This window comes from Myotis yumanensis, unplaced genomic scaffold, assembly GCF_028538775.1.
Source record: "Myotis yumanensis isolate MYYU_CA2020_CCGP unplaced genomic scaffold, mMyoYum1.0.hap1 SCAF_1, whole genome shotgun sequence".
In the NCBI taxonomy this organism is placed as follows: Eukaryota; Metazoa; Chordata; class Mammalia; order Chiroptera; family Vespertilionidae; genus Myotis; species Myotis yumanensis.
The window spans coordinates 100,060,265-100,066,264 of NW_027223752.1; the positions used below are offsets into that span (position 1 = coordinate 100,060,265).

A 6,000-nucleotide genomic window follows, 5' to 3' on the forward strand; every position below is an offset into this window, starting at 1 on the left:
AAGTTACTTCACCCATGTTTTTATGCATTATATATTTTTTATATATAAGGAAATATCCAGCCCCAAAAGTTGTTAGCAGAGAATGGACTACCTAAAAAGTGATCAACAATGATGGAAAAAGATTGCTTAACTGGATGAATGGGGTGCCACAATATTCCTGCATGTAATGAACATTATAGCTTTGTTACTTTATCACTTATATAAGTTTAAAATTTTAGTCCCGGGGGACATTTTTCTTCATTATTAGTTATTTTTTTCCTTTTAAATAGTTTTCCTTCTAACTTCAGGTCCATTGGTTTTCCTATCACTTATATATTCTTTTCTAATCTAGTCAAAATGTGTTTCTCAAATAATTCTTGACTCCAAAACTTCATGGACATTACTCATATTCTCATCTGAGTAATAAAAGAAATAAATGGTGAGAGTTTATGCATTGTTTTGATACCTAAAATGTTAATATTTTGTGCACCATTTTCTCCCTTAAAATTAATTCCATTTTAATTTGCATTCACTGCAAATTTCACCTGTAATGAAGTGCCCCTCTGTTTAACTGCATCTGTGGAAAGAACTGATGGAGCTTTACCATATTGGCTGAGATTCGGAAAAGGCTACAGTCAGGAGCCTGAGAGATATGAAAGGAGCCACTATCTGCCTCCCCTGCTACCACTTTTGTAACCAAGTGTCCAGTTCTGGTAGAACAGAGCACAATTTCCACAGGGACAGAGCCATTCCTGGGCAAGGGAAACAAGATGACAGGAACATTGTCCTTCCCATCTACCACAAACAAGTTCATGGCCACAGCTGCACTTCTGAGAGGAGTTCCACCATAATGGGCTTCCACATGAAAGTGAAACCCCTTGAGCTGCTGAAAGTCAAAGGAAGTTTTGGCAGCGATAGCCCCACTGGATGATTCTTCTACCACCAAGCTAGAGGCTGTGTGCCCTTCAGAGATAATATGCAACAGTTCATACAAGACAAGGCCATTCTTCCCCTGGTCCGGGTCATGGGCAAACACGGGCCTTAGGTTCCAGAAACATGTTTTTAGACATGAAAAAGTTCCTGTTGAGGTTGAGGAAAGCTGGATATACTGCCTGTGAGTGCTAAGCCGGTCGAGCCACCACCTAAGGCGGTGATCAGGACCCGCCATTCGCTGACCTGCTCCCAGTTCAGGGAGCCATAGGTTAGTAAACTGTAGTAATTGTCAAACGAAGCCTTCAGCTTAAAAGGGCCTCTATTGGACATGCTACAAATGACCTTTCCATTGGGACCGAAGTCCTCGTCCCCAAGGAGAGAAATCATTGTGTCAGGGCGGTGTCCTTGGAAAGTGGCCTGTAGAGTCAGCAGGTGCACCTCGGGGGCACGATCGTTCATGTCAGCCACTCCCACCAGCAGTTTGGCGGTGCTGGCAAGACAGAAGGCACTTGGTCTCTCGCCTGGATGGATGCCTCCAACAGTTTCAGGAGGATCTAGCAAAGCAGCTCCCCGCACCTCCCCATTTCTAGGGTGCACTTGAGAGTGGTTTCGCAGCTTTGCTTGTGTGCTATTGTTTACTGAGTTCCGGATTTCCCCACTGGGGCCTTCAGCCAGGTCCGAGGCCTGAACTCGAATGACTCAATCCCCTCCGGTACATTCTCTGGCACCTCTGCGCCATAAACTGTGCGCTCAAATGCAGGTGCATCGTGGTCTGTGTCCACCAGAGCTCGTGGTCCGCCCCGCATTCCCGATGGATGAGCGCCAGCCGGTGGGTGGCGCGCTTCTCGGGATCCAGAGCTTTCTCCAACCAATTCCGGCTACTCGCTGCGGCCCACCCGCAGCCCCAGGTGCAGGCGAAAGTGCTGGCTGGGACTCAGGCGGTAGCTTAGCACCCCGTTGCTTCTCTGGTTGGCATCTTGGGCATTAGGGAGAGGAAAGCGGGCCCCAGGCACCAGGAACTTGGGGATGCGCAGCTGCAGCGCTGGCAGGGAAGTGAGGTGAGTTGTTGGTATCCAGAATGTGAACGCGCATCTGATGTGGTTCCAGCGGGTCCTTTTGCACCGGCGGGTCAAGACGCAAGCAGCTTTGCGGTCCGCGGGCTCTCGGACCACCAAGCTACCACTGGCCATCTCCACCTGAAGTAGGGGCTGGTCGTGGCTGAAAAGGAAGCGAAAGTTCCGCAAGGACAGAGCACCAGCTGACATCCTCAGTCCAAGGTGACTGTTGCTACGGCTCTGCCCCGCTGGGTCTCCTCCAACACTGAGTATTCCAGCTGCCCCGCGGCAGAGCTGCAGGACACCCACAAAGGCCCGCACCGTCCACACCCCGACCATGCTCCAAACTCCCGGAGAGCAGGAGCCGTGGTAAAGAGCAAGGCCAGCTAGCCGCTGCTGCCCGCTAGAGGGCAGAGACCCGGGACGCCCCCTCTGAATACCGGGATCTCCCGGGGCTGGCGGGGGTGGGGGCGTTGGGGGTGGGGAGATCGGCCTGCTGGACCAGAGGCTAGGCAGCCGTCTGGCAGAGGAGCGCAGCGCCACCTAGGGATGCAGAGACGAGGTAACTGTCCGGGCTTGGGAAGCGCCGCCTCCGTTCCTAGCGGGCTGGGATCTCGCCTGGAGGCCTGGCAGCGGGAGCCGGGCAGGCAGGAAGATTCTCCGAAAACCCAACACATCTACCCTTAATCGGTGTTTCCTAGGACAACGCCCCGAGGCCACCCCGGTCTTAGCCTCCACAGCCTCTGCCTGAGAACTGTAACTGGGCTAAGCTCAGCTGGGTTTCTCTCGGCAGCTGTCAGTCCCCAAGGCACGGACCCAGGGGTCTCCCACAGGGCCCCCTGAAGGCGCGGGACTCTGAGGAACCCCGGGTCTTTATGATGTAACTTTCATCCATCTCTTAAGCAGATCTGAAATGCATTAATTTTTAGTATACTGAGGCTGCTTACTCACAAGGTTAGCTTTGGTTTCTGTTTTTCCATGGACATTTTCGGTCCTGGGCAGCCAATCATCCCATATTTTAATTTCTTTTGTATGAATAAGGGGAATGCATTTCAGATCTGGAATTACTAGGTAGCTGTACTGACAGAAACTCTGGCGTGGACCTCCTTTCGACCTAGTTTTGTCCTTAGGTGGTCACACAGAAGACAGAGGCTAACTAGTTTTCCGTAATCCCACCTGAAACTGTGTCCTCTCCTTGCACAGCAATCAAACCTCTGAAAGCACTGGGGGCTCTACACGCGGGGACTACACAGGCCCCATGGCAGATGTGTAACCCGAGGTTAAATACTAGCCCTGAGTCAAATAGCTAAAGGATGAGATTGGTTCACTTTGACCTCCTAAATGTGCCACCTACCAAGAACCTTAAAATAAAAGCTACAAAACGTAAAGACAGAAAGCAATGAAGACAAATGGCTCTTTTGTCTAAACCATTCCTTGGAACTTGTGTGGAAGGAAAAGAAGAATAAAAACACAATAGAAAGCAAGGAAATTCTAAAAGAACATGAGGATTTCAGAGAAGCCTATGTAGCCAGGCATCAGAAATTTTCATTTAAAAAATCAAACACTTATGTAATTGATATGTAGAACTGATTTTAAAAATTCAGGTACTACAAATAGGTTAACTAAAAGATCATTTCTACCCTAAAGATAAATTTGAATTTGCTCTACTCAATTTTTTCAAAGCTTAATTTTAAGAGGGTATATACACATTTTTTTTTTATCACTGATTCCCATGTGTGTAAATTTTAACACTGGATATTAACTGATAAAATTTTAAATATTTACTCTCCCTAAATTTCCAAAGAAAACTGTCCAAATAGGCTATTTCTTGGTTCTTTCTGTAGTTTACACAAAATAAACTTTCACCTGATTTGAATTCTTTCTGCAGTGATGGTGACCTATCCATCCATTCCAATGCTCTCCTTAATAAGCAGCATGCAACTAACAGAAACTATCCAAGAATAAAGTTTATAGCCAGAAAACAAAAACATTTTCTTTGAAGAAACTAACTGGCTCTCCTACGGAGGGAGTAAAAACAATACTTTAGCATGAGGCTATGATCAAGGAGACCACCCAGTCACCCAGGAATGCCAGTGGTCCCTTCTCATGAAAACAGACACTCAGAGCACAGAAATAAGCAATGTCATTCCCACTTTCCCATCAGGGCCTGTCTCCTGTTCTGGACCTGTCACCAGAACTGGCCACACTGAAATTCTTACTGTTCTCTCTTGGGAAGCACAGCCACCAGAAGCCCTCAGTTTATGGCCCACTAAGCAGTGTCCCATTTCCAGTCTCCACTACTGGTTCACTAGGCCCTTCCCTTCTTGGTTCTCTCCACCAACTGACAGCCTTCCAGTCTGCTCATCCCAAACTCTGCCCCAGCAGCACTTGGGCACCAGAGCTCTTTCCTCATGCCACCTCCTCCCAGAGTCCACTTAGGGGGGAAGATACTGGAACAGTTTTCCCTTACAAGGGGTCTGCTACTGCTGGCAGCCTGACGTGGAACATTTTCTAATAGAAACAATTATAAAGGGTGGTCAAATTCCATTATATTATTAGTACAACAGTCCAGCTATTTTATGAATTAAGTAGGTTTTTATAGTAACACTAGGGGCCCGGTGCACGAAATTCGTGCACGGGGAAGGAGGGGTCCCTCAGCCCGATCTGCACCCTCTCCAATCTGGGAGCCCTCAGGGGATGTCCTACTGATGGCTTAGACCTGCTCCCCATGGTCCTCTGCTCTCTGCGGACCTGCCTGCTTGAGGCCACCGTAGGCCTGGTGTCTGCTCTCTGTAGGGGCTTGCCTGTCCTTCGCCGCTGGGGTCAGGGGCAAGCAGCGCCCTGCTGTCTTCTCTCTGGTTCGCCACCGCAGGGGCAAGCAGGGCCCTGGTGTCTGCTCTCTGTGGGGGCCCTGCAAGGCACTGCTTGCCCCTCGCTGCCACGGCCAGTGGCAAGCAGGGCCCTGCTGTCTGCTCACTTGCTGCAGGGGACATTCCCGCCCCCCTCCTGGCCGCTTGGGTGTGCGCCAGCTTGGAGTGCCTGGGTCCTAGGGATGTTCCCACTCCAACCCCAGCCGCTTGGCACCTGCAAGCATAGGCCGGACATTCCGGACTTCGGCCACTCAGGGCCTATGCACAGGCCTACAGGCTCAAAGCGGCCTGGCTCCAGAGGATGCCTGTCCCTGTGACAGGGCTGTGGCCAGTTTCCCCTCCTGCTCCCAGCCACTCCTGCTGGGTTTCCCCTCAGCTCCCAGCCAATCCTGCTGGGTTTCCCCTCCCGCTCCCAGGCTCTGTGGTGGGTTTCCCCTCCCGCTCCCGGGCGCTGTGGCTGGTTTCCCCTCAGCTCCCGGGCGCTCAGGAGGGTTTCCCCTCAGCTCCCGGGCGCCTTGGCGGGTTTCCCCTCCCGCTCCCAGGCGCCTTGGCGGGTTTCCCCTCAGCTCCCGGGCGCTGTAGCCGGTTTCCCCTCCCGCTCCCAGGCGCTGTCCATTCACCTCCCACTCCCAGGCGCTGCCCATTCCCCTCCGAGCCACTGCCCCTCCTCGCAGCCGCTGTGGCTGGGCTTGCCCTCCCACCTCCTATCTCCCACCTCCCACCTCTGCAGCCTTGGCTCCGTTTCTGTCCTTGAGGCCTCTACTTAGCTCCTTTCTGTACCTCTTGGCCTCCATGTTGTCCTCAGTCTTCCCTTGCAACTGGTATATGCAAATTAACCACCATTTTTAGCTTCTATAATTGAAACATTGTATCTTTTGGAGCTGTTGCTTCAGGAGCTGAGAGCCAGGCGGCAGCAGGCCTGGGAACCTTGGCTTCCTCCGTCACTGGAGCAAGCAAGCCTCCTGTTCCGCTTCCAGCTGCTTGGCTGCCCACCGCCATCTTGGCTGACAGTTAATTTGCATAGGATATGCTGATTAGCCAATGGGAAGGGTAGCGGTTGTACACCAATTACCATGTTTCTCTTTTATTAGTGTAGATAATATTGTTTCTATGGGAAAATTTGTTCCAAGCCTTAACCAACAATCTACAAATTTTGAAATTCA

General features: G+C 50.9%; 1 pseudogene; it reads right to left on the bottom strand.

Moving 5' to 3' along the window:
• Positions 1-496: 496 nt before the first annotated feature.
• Positions 497-4,960, bottom strand: LOC139010276 (protocadherin alpha-C1-like; annotated as a pseudogene).
• Positions 4,961-6,000: the final 1,040 nt, after the last annotated feature.